Genomic DNA, 18,637 nt, shown 5'->3' with positions numbered 1-18,637 from the left:
AATTGTCCGATATTTACTCAAGTGAAAGATATGTTATGTTTGCTTATTAATTTTTAACATTTGCGGCATTGACATATTTCCGATCTCACAAAGGAATGCAGTAATTGCATATTGTATGCCAGGCTTTGTTCAAAATAAATTATACAAGGGAAGTGGTTTAAAGTGTGATTGTTTGTAATTATTTTCCCGATCATATCGTAAAGAAAACCGAAAATGTCCGAAGTCTGTGTCGTGGCGTATTCACAAGTTAAATTCCCGTGTTTTGCCTCATTGCATATTTATTTATTTTATACCAGCAATTAATTGCGTGTGTGTGTGTGTGTGTGTGTGTGTGTGTGTGTGTGTGTGTGTGTGTGTGTGTGTGTGTGTGTGTGTGTGTGTGTGTGTGTGTGTGTGTGTGTGTGTGTGTGAGTGTGTGTGTGAGTGAGTGAGTGAAACAAAAACAGAATTTGTTTAATACTGAAACGGAAAAAATCGGAATTTGTAACATTATGAAACGGAAAAGGGAAAAATCTGAAACGAAAAATCAGTGCCTCTACTCAACCCATTTTAAACTACAGCTAGTTGGTGTCTTAACATATGGCTGTTAAATGATTACATCAAAATTGGTCAGAGAGGTAACACACCACAGCCACATAGACTATGCTTAAAAAATGGCAGCAAGGGATCTTTTATATGCATTTTTACCAGACAGCATATATACAGGTGTACTGGTACTATGGCCTTTAAGGCAGGACATATAGCTCAGTAGTAAAGTGGTAAAGTGCTTGCCTACTTGCCTGGGATTGATCCCCGTCAGTGGGCCCATTGGACCATTTCTCATTCCAGCTAGTGATATATCAAAGGTCGTGGTATTTGCTATTCTGTCTGTGGGATGGTGCATATAAAAGATCTTTTGCTACTAATTGAAAAATTTAATGGGCTTCCTCTCTAAGATTATATGTCAAAATTACCAAATGTTTGACATCCAATACTAATGATTAATAATGAATATGCTCTAGTGGTGTCGTTAAACAAAACAAACTTAACTATGGCCTTCGATATACCACAGATCGTGGTATGTTCTGTCCTGTATGTCTAAAATTGTATCTAAAAGATTCCTTGCTGCTATGGCCTCCTGAACATGCCATGGGCTGTTTCCTCCTGAAGTTGATAAACTTATGGTCGCCAATTCGCCTTACAGCATCTCCAGTTAACATTGTTTTTCTTGTTCATACAAACCAGGGTCTATATTTTCGAAGCTATTTTAGTGCTATGAAATTGTAAAAGTCATCATAGACTGTGACGTCACTATAATGTGTGCTGTGATGATGTCATAGCCTACGATGGTTTTAGGATTTTGTAGCACTAAGATTGCTTCGAAAATATGGGCCCAGGGTGCAGTGACTTCTACATCAAGGACCATGGTATGTGATGTCTTGTATTTGAGTTCATATATATATTTATAGAAATCTCTTGCTGGTAATGAAAAATGTTACATGTTTTCTCTGAACACTAATGTCAGAATTATCAAATGTTTGACATCCAGTAGCTCATGATAAATTAATCAATGGGCTCTAGTGATGTCCTTCAACAAAACAAACTTTTAACTTTACTTGTTATTGAAGACATCAACCTTCTGTTTATGCATGCACTCATAGGACCTTGAAAAGCTAATCCAATTTCTTAAAATGACCCACTTATAATTTGATACCAGCTCATGAAGTTGCATCATAATTTGTACTTGTGGTTAGAATACATATGCACAAATAAATAACCCATGTCATGATGACCACCAAAATAATGTTGTTTTCATACATGTTAACAATGTGTCATCTATATAGTCGGTCTAGATTTGTCTTCTTTGCTAGGGATGGGGTTTAGCACTTGCCTGAGGTGATTGCATTGCAGGATCAAACCACCTCTGGTTGGGTTTTTTCTTGTTCCAACCAGTGCACCACAACTGGTCAAAGGCTGTGGTATGTGCTTTCCTGTCTGTGGGAAAATGCATATAAAAGATCCCTTGCTGTTAATGGAAAAATATAGCAGGTTTCTTCTCTAAGATTACTTGTCAAAATTACCAAATGTTTGACATCTAATAGCCGATAATAATTAATAAATCAATGTGCTCTAGTGGTGTCGTTAAACAAAACAAACAAACTTGATACCAACCAGGGCTACATGAAGGACAATAGTGTGTGATGACCTCTAGTTGTGTGCATACAAAAGATCCCTTGCTGCTAATGAAAACTATTAAATCTCAAGACTTTTATATGTTAGAATTATCAAATGTTTGACATCCTATAACCACTGATGAATTAATCAATGGGCTCTAGTGGTGTCCTTCAACAAAACAAACATTTAACTTTACTTGTTATTGAAGACATCAACCTTCTGTTTATGCATGCACTCATAGGACCTTGAAAAGCTAATCCAATTTCTTAAAATGACCCACTTATAATTTGATACCAGCTCATGAAGTTGCATCATAATTTGTACTTGTGGTTAGAATACATATGCACAAATAAATAACCCATGTCATGATGACCACCAAAATAATGTTGTTTTCATACATGTTAACAATGTGTCATCTATATAGTCGGTCTAGATTTGTCTTCTTTACCAGGGGCGGGGTTTAGCTCAGTCGGTTGAGCGCTTGCCTGAGGTGATTGCTTTGCAGGATCGAACCACCTCGGTGGATTCATTCAACTGATTGGGTTGTTTCTCATTCCAACCAGTCCACCACAACTGGTCAAAGACAGTGGTATGTGCTTTCCTGTCTGTGGGAAAGTGCATATAAAAGATCTCTTGCTGCTAATGGAAAAATGTAGCAGGTTTCCTTTGATGACTACGAGTCAAAATTACCAAATCAAATGTTTAACATCCAATAGCCGATGATTAATTAATCAATATGCCCTAGTGGTGTTGTTAAACAAAACAAACTCTTCTTTGCCATTAAAAGTGTATGTAATAAATATTCACATCCTGCATTTTTCTTTTTAAAACACTATTTTACCTTAACATGTTTAAATATAAAGCATTATACAGATACATGTAAATACATTTGGAATGACCTTTGGCTGAATTATTAAAAACATTATTTGGGCACTGGAAGAAATCATAAATTTGTGTGTAAACAATTGTTTTAGACAAAAATCGATACTGAGATACTATACTACAAAACAATGATGTCCAGAAATGCATTGGTTAATGAGATATTCATATTCTAAGCAAGAAAATGTAAGTAAACTATATACTGTTAAAATAGACTGATGAAAAGAAATAAAGGATCACACAGATAGCAACAAGAAATAATGACTGCATCAAAAATCAATTCATATTGTCAGAAGTTGACTTGGAACATATAGACAGCACATTCAACACTACAGATATTCAATCCCACATTACAACTTGGTATGAAATACAGACATTACTATGCTAGTAGTGAATTAAATTTGGTCTAAAATTTGATGTGTTCCCTTATTTTTTCCCATCAGTATATTTTATTTTCCAAAAACATTTAAAATGTCTATAAGCTCTAAGAGGGTTTGCTAAATAAAATTAATGCTACTAATCAGTGTTAATATAAGTGGTAGAGTTCTTGTAGCACTGTTAACTTAACATATACAGTGAAACTCCTCTAAACCAGACACACTCGGGAACAAGTAAAATATCCAGTTTTAAGAAAGAAAGAAAGAAATGTTTTATTTAATGACGCACTCAACACATTTTATTTACGGTTATATGGCGTCAGACAAAACATTTCTTTCTTTCTGTATAATGTCTTTTTGAACACTTGCACACACACTTGTATAATTTTCATGTTATGACATGGATCTTTAAAATGTGTCAGTATAATGATATGTGACTTAATACACGGAAACATATTTATCTCCTTTTAAATAGCTGTAAAATATTTCTTTGGAATCAGGAATACCCTAGTTCAAACAAACATACCCATACATTATCATTTCCTCTGGTGTGTGACATTAATTGATAGTAATTTTCATGGGGGCCAGTATTCAGTAATAAAGCTGTGTTAGGTGATATGGCTTGTTGATTTATGGCAGATGGGTGTATGGTATTTGGTAACTAAATCGGACCTGGGTCCAGGGAAGCTTCCTCCTCTCAAGAGTGGACAACAGGTGGCAGGCTAGTACTGTTCCCCGCTGATAGATTTATCAGTCAAGTACTCCACTTGGCTCAGATTTTTTACTGCCAGAGGTTGGTGGGTTTTTGTAGGGTTTTTTCTTTCTTTTTTTCTTCTTTTTTTCTTCTTTTTTTTTCTATTTTTTTTTCTTTTCTTTTTTTCTGTTTTTGCTCATTATCATGGCTATGTTTTGCCAAATTGTTTTGTGTACAACATGCAGATGCCTTGCCCGTGGTAGCCATAATATGTAAAACAGATGTTTATAGTAGGTAGAGATATGTCTATCTGTATACAGGCGATGAAGCAGGTCAAGGCAATATCTTTGTATTCATTTACATATATTAAAAATCCTTGTTTCTACCACGTACAGAAATGCATATTGTCACACCTGCTAAAACAGCCACCTACATTTGGCAGTCACCTGTTTTAAAGAAATACCTGCTGTAGTTGGTAGTCACCTGTCTTCAATGGTCAGCACCTGTATTTGTCAGTCACCTGTCTTAGTCACCGGTATTTGGCAGTCACCTGTTTTAGACAGTCGCATGTATTAGACAGTCAGTCACCTGTATTAGCCAGTCACCTGTATTTGGCAGTCACCTATCTTCGATGGTCACCACCTGTATTTATTAGTCACCTGTCTTAGACAGTCACTGGTATTTGGCAGTCACCTGTTTTAGACAGTTGCCTGTATTAGACAGTCACCTGTATTTGGCAGTCACTCATTTTAGACAGTTGCTTGTATTAGACAGTCACCTGTATTAAACATTCACCTGTATTTGTCAGTCACTTGTCTTAAACAGTCACTGGTATATGGCAGTCAACTGTTTTAGACGGTCACCTGTCTTAGAGGGTCACCTGTATTTGGCAGTCACCTGTCTTAGAGTGTCACCGGTATTGGCAGTCCTGTTTTAGACAGTCACCTGTATTAGACAGTCATGTGTCTTAGAGGGTCATCTCTTTGGCAGTGACCTGTCTTAGAGGTCACCTGTATTAGGCAGTCACCTGTCTTAGCCAATCACCTGTCTTAGCCAATCACCTGTATTAGACAATCACCTGTCTTCGAGGGTCACCGATATTTGGCAGTCACTTGTATTAGACAGTCAAATGTCTCAGACAGTCACCTGACTTAGACAGTCACCTGCATTTGGCAGTCACTTGTCTTAGACAGTCACCACCTGTAATGGGCAGTTTCCTGTATTTAGAGAGTCATCTGTATTTGGCAATCAGCTGTCTTAGATTGTCACCTGTATTTGGCAGTCATCCATATTTGACAGTCATCTGTATTAGACAGTTGCCTGTTTTAGACAGTCACCAGTATTAGACAGTTGCCTGTATTAGACAGTCACCTGTCTTAATTTACATGTTGCAATTGTATTTAGATAGGTCATAATTTACATGTTGCAATTATATTTAGATGTGTCATAACAAGGCTGCATGTGTTCAAAATATGTTCAAAAGGCAAAAGGAAATCCTGAATGTATTCTGATGTAAAGCTTTATGTTTCAAACTTTTAATAGGTTTTTATTACCCATATGTATTAATCCATTATCTATCAGTACAAACTAAGGGTATAGTCCATTATTTAAATGGACATCATTATGACAGTTGTCACATATGGTCTGAACAATGCCAAAAATGTTAGCACTATACTCTTTATAGCCATTCATTTGAATGATTTATTCCATTTTAATCAGCCATTATCATGATCACCAGCTATATATTTATTGAATTAGTCCATCTCCTTGTATTCACCTGTAAAAACAGCTGGCATCATCAAGCCAGGTTGGAAAAAAACCAGTGTGAGTTTCATTCACTCACCACAAAGCTCAGTTGCATGCATGTTAATTTCATGGCCTGGAGAAGTAGGTCAGATAGGGTGAAGCAATCTCCCTGAGCTATGAAGAATACAATGCAGGTATTTGGTGCTGTAATCACTGATTTGATACACCTGGCAGTATGGTCACACGCGTTCTGTGTCGTGAAGCTCTAACTATAGCCTTCGCTTACTACTCCAGGCAGCAGCTGCCAGGACAATTGGGACGGATTGTCGTCCTATGAGGCTAGCTGTTCTACAACCTGTTTGGGTACTACACATTCACACCAAACAGTGTCACAGTGTCGGCTCCCATGTGCCGGGCTTAGCAGGCAGTGACAGTCATTCTTACTAGAACATTTTCCTACCTGACACGCTGGTATTTGACAATCAGGTGTAATATAGTTGCTGTGGCAATTTGAGGTATTGTACCATATGCTGGATGCTGTATTTCTGGATGCTTTCAAGAAGGATTTTTACTGTCAGCTGGAAGGTTTCGTCTGTGATGGTATGTTGTGGTATGTTGCAGTATGTTTTGTAATTAACATTCTTATCTTGTCAAAGAAAAAAATGTGGAAAAATATTTCGGTGTTTTTATGAATGAAATCTGGTTCCATTTCTGCAAATTGATTAACAAATATTTTTATGAGAAAGTTAGGAGAGAAAAGGAATGTTTGTTTAATGACACCAACATGTATTTTTATATTACAGTTATCTTGTGTCAGACTATTTAATGGTTATTGCAATACTTTGTCTAGATAATAAGTATGGTAGAGCACTTGCCTTAGGTGATTGCATCATAGGCTCGAACCACCTCAGTAGACCTATTCTTGGGGGGGGGGGGGGGGGGGGGTTACATCCCAACCAGTGCATGAGTGGTATATCAAAGGTCAGGGTATGTGCTGTCCTGTCTGGGAAATGCATATACAAGTTTTCTTGCTGCTAATGGAAAATTGTAGTGGGTTTCTTCTAAGTCTACAAGTCAAAAATGACCAAATGCAGTAACTGATGATTAGTTAATCAATGTGCTCTAGTGGTGTTATTAAACAACACAAACTTGTATTGAATAATAAAAAACACCTTCTGGCACATACATGTAGGCTGTTCCTACTAAATTACAAACTTTAATACAAGAAATATATTTTCTTTATAATGGTTAATTTCTTTTTAAACTTATCAGCAAAGTATTTTTTAATAATTAATATACTCTTTTTATCTACCTGCAAGCTAAAGGTTTTTTTTTTAACTTAATTTTATTACTTTTCCACATTAATGTAAACTTAATAGCTTGTTTTGCATTCTGTGCATCTACTAAGTATATCTCTGAAGACTATAAATAAACTACCAGTATACTATGAAAATAATTATGAAACATTACAATTTAGCTTGTACATAATGTTTGCATTTTTTTCCTAGGACAAAGAAGTAAACCGAGAAAGGCAAAATAAAGTGTAGAATAAAAACATAACAATGTCACCATATGTGTATACATGTATGTAATGTGTATGTGTATGTGTAATGTGTAATGTGTAATGTGTAATGTGTAATGTGTATGTGTATGTGTATGTGTATGTGTATGTGTATGTGTATGTGTATTGTGTATTGTGTATTGTGTATTGTGTATGTGTATACTGAATTACGATACCACAGAAACTGGTTTTAAATGTGCTTGAAGGGTATTTCTCTTGTTTGAGAATACCTCAAATGTAATGGGATCACAGGATCTATTGCCCCCAATGAAATCAGATTTTTACCACATCCCAGTTACAATTGTATGTCTTGTCTTGTCTATGGGAAATTGTGCCAAATGTGGTACTTTGGCCTAGCAAGTCACTATCATTCCCCTAATTAAGCTACTCCACTAACTATTAAATATCTTTCACAGCTTTTTAGAAAAGTCTCTGTCCCTGTCTCGGCGCAGGATTTAGCTTAGTCAGTTGAGTGCTCGCTTGAGGTGCTCATGTTGCAGGATCATATCACCACTGTGGATCCATTCAACTGATTGGGTTTTTTCTTGTTCCAACCAATGCACCGCAACTGGTCAAATGTTTGACATCCAATAGCCATTGATTAATAAATCAATATGCTCTAGTGGTGTTGTTAAACAAAACAAAACAAAAACTGCTGTCCATTACTATCTTACTATCTCTCTCTCTCTCTCTCTCTCTCTCTCTCTCTCTCTCTCTCTCTCTCTCTCTCTCTCTCTCTCTCTCTCTCTCTCTCTCTCTCTCTCTCTCTCTCTCTCTCTCTCTATCTCTCTCTCTCTCTCACACACAAAATAGCCATAATGTAAAATGTCTTTAAGAACCATTAAACATTCCTTTGACTTCTCTTTCTTAAGAAATGACATCTACTTCTCCACCTGTATCCATTTGTCAGGATCATGAGGTCTTTAGCTTTCCAGGAAAAACCTTTTAGCCAATGTTCATATCCAGTTTTTACTTCGGTATTGTCCAACATGGTAAACACCCTCAGGAAAGGTTTCGCATTTTCACCAATTGTGTTTGTTTTATTGAAAGGTGTGTTTTTCTACCTGAGCATTCTTATGTATTTCCACAGAGGGATCAGTTTCCAGCACAATGTGCCATTGTTACCTGCTGTTAGCAGTAAGATGATTAAGTTTCTAAGGTGGGACAAACGCCACCTAACACTGCTGCACGTGGTCTCGTCAGTGGTTTGGCAGAACTTTGATATGTTTCACGGTTTCATATGTTTCTGTCTGAATGGTGGTGGTAAAAATACCAAAAGTAAATACTATACATGTAACAGATATTAACTGTACTGCAAAGAATGTTGAAATTAAAGTATGGTACTAAAGATTAATGCTGCAAAATGAATATATAACTGGCTTCAGTGGTGTTAAACTGACAAAATGTTCCGATACTATCTCAATGTATATATAATTATTTTACACTACTAATTTTTTTTTTTTTTTAAATAAAAGGACTTCCACATCCCCTGTCCATAACAAATTTCTAAGATATATTTTAAGGTTAACTTAGTTCATGGTAAAAAAGCTGTAATAGCCAAAGGGTATTTCACACATTCTCCCCTCTCTCTTTCTTTTCCCTGTTTCTCCTCTTTCTTGCTCTCCTCTCTCATCTCTCTGTTTCTCTATATATATATCCACCATCCACCTCGGTGGATCCATTCAACTGATTGTGTTTTTTCTCATTCCAACCAGTACACCACAACTGGTCAAAGGCCATGGTATGTGTTTTTCTGTCTGTAGGAAAGTGCATATAAAAGATCCCTAAATGTAGCAGGTTTCTTCTATAAGACTAAGGGGCGGGACGTAGCCCAGTGGTAAAGCATTCACTTGATGCACGGTCAGTCTGGGATCGATCCCCGTTGGTGGGCATAAGACAAGTAAACAGTAAAGTGTGCCATAGGAATTAATCATATCAATGAAGTAAATAGTAAACTAAATAGAAAAGTAAAACTATGTCGAATAAAATATGCTAAACTAAGAGAATAAAGAATGTTATTATTCCATAGCCTTTAAACTATGTAAGGAAAGAAAGAAGTATCTTACTGGTAGAAGAATAAATAATATAGCTAAAATAAACATTAACAATGTTTTGAAAAAACAACAACATTCTTATCATATTTACAATAAAAAAATGGTTGCCCTGTCTGTCAGTGGTGCTTGAAATACCAAGGGTCTTCCCACTGTTGTGTACAAGTCATGCAGATCTGATAGCAACACCCGATACAGTGTAGATCGACTCAACCATGAACAGTGTTTATCTATCTGTCTAGATCTACTGTATATAGGGCTTACTGTCCATACTACATTGTGACTCCGTTTGGATGGCTTTTCAATGAGCAGAAATGCTTCACATAGTTCAGTCTCTTCAAACTTGACTAGCTCTGTTACAGAGATAAAATGAACTCTTTTCTATTACTATATAAAATGTTGAAGTCATGGTGACATTTTTGTATCAAGTTGGGTATAAATAACATACCTTTTTCTTTATTCCAGCATATTTTCTTGCCTGAGGCCAGACTTTTAACAAGATAGTTTGTTGAGTAAATCTTCCACCACAAAATCACCCAGACATGATATTTCCCCATATCAAGCTTTAATTTAATCCACTTTTCATTTTGTAGTATATGAATCTGTTTAAAAGTGTACCTATACTAACTCACTTATTTTTAAAGTACTTGTTCAATAGTATTGTATGAAACATATCCTGCAACATTGTTTTCCTTGTGTAGTGAAAGAATATAATTATTCATGTATCAAGGGATTACAAAAAAATTGTTCCGCTTTTTGAATTTGAATAGTGAGAAAAGTATGCAATGTAGAATATTGTAATTTTGCACAAGACCAGCTTATTATGTTGTGTATTGATGGTAATATATTCACTTTGATATGTGGTTTACTTTTAAAAGCATGGCAGGACGTAGCTCAGTGGTAAAGTGATCACCTGATGCTCAGAGATTGCCATGGAGTTTTTAATTCTCTACAGCACTATTTTCATGGGGACAGTATTCAATTTTTTTCCACACCATGTTTTGTTTTGCCATACATATTTTCTTAATTGCATGGTTTGAGTAGAGTTCACTACAAAAGTCAACCCCAAAACATGATCTACCTCTGAATATTCTATAAATAATTGCTATACATTGTGCTGTATACAAAGAATTAAGTCAACAGTGCAGAAATGAGCCGGGCATCTGGTCCAGTATTGCATTACAGCTGTCCTTTCTAAATGACATGACTTTGTTGTCCCAGTCTATTGACCATCCATTGAGTTGACTTCATCCTCTTTTGCCATTCATTCTGTTGACTTCAGCCCCTTTGCCATCAGTATCCATGTGTACATTCAGCTGAATGTACCTGCAATGTGAGATCCTGACAGTTTGATTGCCAGGTGTCACTGACCAGGTTCACCTGATACCTTCACGATTTGACCAGCTGAGTGGATGATGATGACCGCTGGGGTTAATTAGCTATTGTGCTCCAAGGTCAATTATTGATAAATTGTCTGGGAAACCAGGGAAAATTGTTGCATGATTTATGGCTTCATCAATCACAAGGCAGGTGTTAAGTCTGTTAAAGGGGTTTATGGTCAGAAGGGTTTAGGCAGGATTGCAAATCTTGAAAGTTTGTATGAATTGTTGACAGTTTTACACATTAGTGTGTCACTTGTAAAGCTTTAAGTTGATCTCCCTAGGTGGACACAATGGGTTATTTTCTATTAGATGCTGATTAAACAATGTGTCGAGGTGTCATTAAATAAACATTCCTTCACTTTTACCTGTCATTTCATTTCAACTTATTTTTGTGCTTATATCCAATTAAGGTTCAAGCACGTTGTCTTGGGCATACACCTCAGCTGTCTGGGCTGTCTGTCCAGGACAGTGGGTTAGTTGTTAATTGTTAGTGGTTAGCGAGAGAGAAGAGGGTGTAGTGGCTATACACCTACCCATTGAGTCATTAAAACTTGCTGTGGGTGGGAGCTGGTACCGGAATGCGAACCCAGTACCTACCAGCCTTATGTCCGATGGCTTAACCATGACAACACTAAGGCCAGTTTTACCTGTCAGCAAGTTTGCACCACAGAAAGAGGAAATAGTCCATGTATATAGATGTGAACATTAGCTTACATTACTGGATTTTACTGCATGTTTGGCTTGGTTAGGTTATAGGTTAGATAATTGTATTTACATGTCTCTATCCAAAAAAGCCTCTGCACATGCTGTAACCTCACCGTGGTGCATGGATGTAACATTCCTTTTGAGAATGGCCAATACAGCACAAATCCCCTTGTTTTCTTCAAGATACAATTGAAATTTTGAGTAAAAGTCAGTATCTATCTGTGATATTTGTATTTTTGCACAGTTCTTTACACTGTGTTTTTATTTAAATCTTGAATTTTTATATTGATGTTGATCATCACTTTATTTGTTTGCATTACCATAGTTTGACACCCAATAGCCGATGTATTTTTCGTGCTGGGGTGTCGTTAAACATTCATTTGTTCTATCCAAAAAAGGTTCAGTATTGTCACACATGTTATCTATGCTGTCATTCATTCCCTGTCGGGGTTGGGATATAACTGTTCTTACCAGAGGACCTGAGGTGCAATACTTAGGTGAATCAAATCCATCTGGATGGACCAGTGGCTTTTCTGTATTCCATCCAATGTAACATATCTTCCTGTCTGTCTGGGGGTGGAAAGCATATATAAAAATTTCTTGCTGTTATTTAGTAGGAGTTGCATATATGGTGGAGGTGGTTTCCCTTCTTATTCTGTAGAACAGTGCTGGTGTTTAATTCAAGAAATATTAATTTCCTTTAATTATTTGTCATGTTGAAGATTTTCAGACATGCAGACCAATTTTTTTCAATTAAGTAATAACTCATCTCTGAAATATTGTCATTAAATGAATAACAAAATTTGACTTTTACATTTATTATATGTTCCCTACAGCTTATAATACAAATATATTAAATAAAAAAGTATAATACTTTAAAAATTTAAACATATTTCACTGCATCCTCAACCATATTTAACAAAATGTGTTTACCTGCATGCGTACTAAAAGATAATTTTGTAAATATTTCTGCAGTTCACGTGTATTTCTGGCAAGTCTTTAATGTCTTTGAGATGCACATCGAAGCACTAAACGGAAGCTCAACAGCCACGCATTCCTATATGATATACAGATAGGACCTGTCAACAGGTATCCATGTCCTGTCGATGATGGGCTTTTGTAGTGGAATACACAGTGATATTATATATACGGTGTACCAGGTGAAAACCTGGGAGGCTCCAGCTCAGTGTGTATCCATGACCTGATGCTGAGAACTGACTTTTTGTAGTGGAATCATATAGTGAAATCATATATGGTGAAATCATATACAATATACACAGTGAAATCATATACACATTGAAATCATATACACAGTGAAATCATACACAGTGAAATCACATACACAGTGAAATCATACACAGTGAAATCATATACACAGTGAAATCATATACACAGTGAAATCATATACACAGTGAAATCATACACAGTGAAGTCATATACAGTGGTGTATCAGGTGAAAACCATGCTTCTGTGTGTGTTTGTGTTTTGGGCAGCATGTACCTTACTGGTTGTACTATACCAAATAAAGTCCCATAGGTTACCATGTTAATGTTTGTGGTTAGAAACTCTGTATGCAATATATCAACCAAACTATGACCAATAAATATCACCACTACAACCCTACCTCATAGTATTAACTAAAGAAAATGGCATCTTTCATAGCTCATTTTTGCTTACAAAATTTACTACTTTTTTTCACAGGTACCCCTTCCTTTTTTCAAGCACAAGGCTACTTGATATTATGGTACTACATGAAATAAAATTGCATACATTTTTTTACACGGATAAAACTAAAATTTTTGATGACATACACTGTCATATTTATGACCAATGACAGGACTTGTGGTATTAACTGCTCCATCAAAAGTTAGGTGCACTTCGAACTTTGACCCAGCCGGATGTCATTTGGTTTAGTACTACCAACTGGTAGAGTGATAGTGGTAAGTTTAATGGTTTGAAGGACTGATCACCCTCCATGTAGGGTGTGGTTCTTTTCCATGCCAGTGTTCCATAACTGGAACATCAAAGACCATGGTATATGTACTGTTCTGTCTAAGGGAGACTACATATAAAATATATTAGCTGCTTGTTTGGTTGGAATAGCCCATGTCATAGCAGCAGGTTTTCTTTCTTGTCCCATGTAACCGGGTGTTTTAAACTACATTTAGTACACACTTACTATTTTAAAACACTGTTCACATAAGTTTTATTCTGTTAGGGTATACTTGTGCAGGCGTTTGTTGTTTTCTGGCTTTCTCTGGTTTTCGGGCTTGAGTTGTGCTCACTGATAACTAAGTTCTGGCAAGCCCAGTTTCATTGTTTCTGTGTTCTCCTTGTCAGAAACTTCTTGACATTCAAAGAGTAAAGACCAGTTTCAAAGAAGAGAAGATTTTATTCACAGCATATGCACCACTAACATTCACAAAGATTTTTAAAGATGTCACCATTATTTAAGAGTACAACCAGCATTCTGCTTGTGTAAAGACCCGACACACAGTCACATATTTGTCTATTTTTTTTAGAGTTATGTGTTGAGCCATGGTGTAGTGGTCTTATACACCTACCTATTGAGTCGTTAAAACTTGTTCAGGATGATGGCTTAACCACATCACCAAGGACCGGCCTCAGTGGCGTCGTGGTTAGGCCATTGGTCTAAAGGCTGGTAGGTACTGGGTTCGGGTCCCAGTCGAGGCATGGGATTTTCAATGCAGATACCGACTCCAAACCCTGAGTGAGTGCTCCGCAAGGCTCAATGGGTAGGTGTAAACCACTTGCACCGACCAGTGATCCATAACTGGTTCAACAAAGGCCATGGTTTGTGCTATCCTGCCTGTGGGAAGCGCAAATAAAAGATCCCTTGCTGCTAATCACAAAGAGTAGCCCATGTAGTGGCGACAACAGGTTTCCTCTCAAACTCTGTGTGGTCCTTAACCATACATGTATGTCTGATGCCATATAACCATAAATAAAATGTGTTGAGTGCATCGTTAAATAAAACATTTCTTTCTTTCTTTACATCACCAAGGCCGGTTACATGTACAAGGTAGGATTTATCAAACAGATGCATCTTCAGAATCTGATGCTGCTGGCCTTTGTAATCAAGTACACAGTGTAATCATATACAATATGTACCAGATCTGAGTTTAGTGGAAGACAACAACTGTATGGGTGTGTGGTTCACCTGATGCACAGTCTGTCTGAGATTGGACCCCATTGGGCTATTTCTTGTTCCAGCCAGTGCACCATGACTGGCATATCAAAGACCATGGTATGTGCTATCCTGTTTGCAGGATGGTGGATTTAAGCGATCCCTTGCTACTAATAGAAAAATATTTAGGGGGTTTACTCTCTAAGACTATATGTAAAAATGTTTGACATCCAACAGCCAGTGATTTAATAAATCAAAATGCTCTAGTGATGTTGTTAAACAAAACAAACTTTGATCTATATGGCTGAACTCGAACCAGGTGAAAATCTGTGTGGCATCTGTTCATGTCCATGCTTCTGTGTTATTTTTCTCACTTTCTTGCCTCACCCTCTAAAGATCTACCTACAGATTTTGTAACACTGGTTGTTTTGAACTGATGCTATCGAACTATAACATATGTAGATGTGTTTACAGTCACAAAAACAACATGGCCTCCAGCTATCATTTTGTTTGTTGGTTTTTCCCTCCAATAAAATGGGTTCATCGATCAGTTCTCATTTTTAATGGTGGAAGATGGCTTGTTTTTCTTGACATTTATGATTTTTTTAAAATGTTTCCAGTACAAATATATGGTGTTAGGCTTTCAGTACATGCATGACATACTATATAGTTTGTTTCATATGACTTTTATAATTAAAACCATGTTTTATGGTATAACTATACAGTATCAAACTGCCTGTTCATGCATGACTTATTCTGCGTATTAAGATAAGATATTAAGTACATATAGTTGTTGTCTTATTGTCAGGCCTAGAGACACATCATATCTATCATTCCTCTGACCCACTGTAAAAGGAAACAAATATTTGTTTAATGACACCTCAACACATTTTATAAACTATGGTTATTTAGTATATAATTATTTTTTTTGTCCCATTGTGATACCCTTTTTCCGTTGGTCCCCCTGAAAAATATTTTGTTCATCCACCCTTGCATTTGGTCTAGAGAATGACCTGCTGTTACCAAAACTATAGCACTATAGCTAAGGTGTGTGTCCAGGACAGCGTGCTTGAACCTTAATTGGATATAAGCATGGAAATAAGTTGAAATGAATGGTCATCAATATAAGGAGTTCAGGTCTGTCTCTGGATGTGCAGAACATTTCACCAAATTATCTATTAAATTTTTAAAAAATACAGAAACCAACCATTATTTTCCAAGAATAAATCAATCGAATTAAAATTAAAATCATTCATTATGTTTAAAATTCACAATTGGTAAATTTGGCGAGTGGCAGAGCTAGTCTTGGGAGTTGTCATCTTAATTTCAAATTTTATCAAGTGAGATTCCCATGGGTGCAAGCAATGTTTGTCATTTCTCCACACTGTTAGATAACCTGTGTTTGTCAGTAGATAATTTCCTCAGTTCTAAGCCATGTGTTAGGACTGTCAGTCTGGTCAGGTCACTGGGTGGTCATCCACGCTGGTCACACCACATAAATAATGATAGTGACCCTTTGAGGAAAGTTGATGGCACTGCCTGTGAACAAATGGGGAATCCTGATTACTGTACAATGAACATGTGTTTTGATAATGATTGCGTTATTGGCATAGATTGTGTTATTGGCATAGGTATGACAGTCTCCCATTTTGTGTGTGTGGGGGGGGGGGGGGGGGGCTGATTTCTTGCTCAAAGTAAAAGAAAATGCCTGAATCCAGATAACAATGTTTATTCATATTTGTGTTCCTTACCAAATAGCTATGGAGGTTCCATATTTTCACATGAATTACAATATTATTACAAGTAGAATGATGGAAATAGTGAAAACCTTTAAGCCAGCACATGTTGCTTGGATCTCTCCCATCGTATTTGCCTGAATATGAAGATTTGCTTCAACACTCTTAGGTGGGGGAGCAGTTGACCCTCATCCCAACCCCCATCTCATATGCAAGTTTTTGGCAATTAATTAAAGAATGTTTATTTTGTTGGAATTAAGTGTAACCATACTTCTTGGTAAACTATTCCTGTCCTATTTTCTTAAGCTTTGGAGTTTAAAAAATGTAAATGCAGATGTATTAATACTTGAACCACACTTTATTATGTTCAGAAAGTGAATTTGGATTTGATACATTTCTTACATGTTATAAGATTGAAACAAAAATCATCTTTCTTCAGTCATGATGAATCTAATTAAGCTGGTTTCTGGTTTTGGATATATTTCAAGTTTCCTTTTCATCATCACACATCCTCCAGGAAAGTGAAAGTTAAAAAACAACCCATAGGTTGTCATCATTGGCCAGAGTTAGAACAACTTTTGGCAGTTTACACTGAAACTTCTTACAATTTTAATCCATTAGACTTTACAGGCATTACTTTCTCTATTTTTCTTTTCTTGTTTATAAAACACATAATTACACATCAAAGGATGTTATTATTTATTATTATGACACATGATTGCTGTCATTCACACATAGCCCGTCTGTTAGAAAACATAGTTGAAAAAACATAAACATGAGGGTATAAGAACTTTAAAAACTGCCTTGTCCTTCGGCCAAAAGTTACAAGAATTAGCGTTTGTTTTGGTTTATTTTTGGCGGAAGTGTTTTTAACAGCTGCATGTTAGTTCTGTTTAGTGGCAGCAGAATCTCCTCTGGTTGTTTTCTGACTTGCCTGGAGTTTGTTTTTTCATAGTGTAAATGTGATTATTCTAGGGAAACAGGAAGACACAAGAATGCCATTAATGTTGTTCATTTCCAGAGATTTGTGAAGTATTTCAATAATACAACCGACACTGGGGCTCAAAGGGTCATGCCACCCCCCATTTCCCACCTTAGCAAAACTTTTACTTGATCTTAGTTTTGTAACGTTGATAAAACATTTACCAGTATAGTCAAACTACCTAGATGGCACCTTCCAGAAACATTTACCCTAACTCCAGTGGTACTGTAGCATGTCATCAGTATTAATCATAATTTAATTATAATTTACTCATAATTTATATTAATCATAATTTATATTTATGCCACCCCCCACCTCCCCCATGCTACATTAGTAAAATTTTGACAAAATATATAGGTTTAATTTTCCAATGACTGTGGTAGTGTTTAGCCCCATTTCTCAAAGAAACTATAAGATCTAATTCAATGAAACTGTGTGTCTCAATGTATGTTAAAATATTGTGTTTTAATTTTCAAAAATGTTATTGTTATTTTTATTGTTATAAAAAACAATTTCACAAGATTAATTGTGAATTTACATCACAATTTATTTCCTCATTCACCGAATCAGTATATGGTAGGCGAGATATTTAATACCACTGAATTCTTTTAATGTATTTCATGCTCATAATGTGCTTTGGGTACTAATTTGCACATTTGGGTTTTTACCATCCTTGTAAACTTTATAATTGTGAGGAAAACACTTATACACATAGACTATCCCACGGTTACGTTCTGTGTCGGTGTATTAACAAAACCCATTGTAAAGAAAATCTGGTCCAGGCCGCTTACCATTCATTGTGTGATGAATGCTTGTCATTTCCGACAGTGTATTCAGGGTGTCCGCATGTTTCGGCAAATAATTAAGCCCGAAATGTCAGTGTCACTAAGTAATTACTGCTGACAATTAGTGATTGGAGACAATGTGGGTGTGTGCAGGGTTTTTATCAATACACCTGTCTGGCTGTTCAGAAGTTTCACTGTCGGTGTCGGATGTTACAAGTTTAACGTGTACGGAAGGATTTAATGTTGCACATGATATATTTTCTTCTTCTTCTTTTTTTTATATGTCAGAGATGTAAATGGTAATGGACAACTGTTATAGTCTGTTATAGATAAAAAGAAAGGTAGAGACTATGGCTATGTGGTTATATATAGTGGGAAAATTAAGCCATCAGGTTTTAAAAACATATACAGAAAATTTATATATTTATTAGCATTTT

At 36.2% G+C, this 18,637-nt stretch overlaps 1 protein-coding gene across 2 annotated transcripts in view; it reads left to right on the top strand.

Annotated features, from left to right (window-relative positions):
- The first annotated feature begins 6,099 nt into the window (after positions 1–6,099).
- LOC121376384 (rho GTPase-activating protein 7-like) overlaps positions 6,100–18,637 on the top strand; it is a 152,342-nt gene continuing 139,804 nt past the window's right edge. The window contains exon 1 of one of the 2 annotated variants that reach the window (XM_041504233.1): positions 6,100–6,450. The gene's annotated coding sequence lies outside the window, so the exon portion shown is untranslated. Of the gene's footprint in view, positions 6,461–18,637 lie in introns of both variants that reach the window. The other variant, XM_041504234.1, reaches the window with a different exon arrangement.

This window comes from Gigantopelta aegis, chromosome 6, assembly GCF_016097555.1.
Source record: "Gigantopelta aegis isolate Gae_Host chromosome 6, Gae_host_genome, whole genome shotgun sequence".
Lineage (NCBI taxonomy): Eukaryota > Metazoa > Mollusca > Gastropoda > Neomphalida > Peltospiridae > Gigantopelta > Gigantopelta aegis.
Note: the sequence above shows the minus strand (reverse complement) of the source record. Positions and strands in the feature narration are given on the sequence as shown.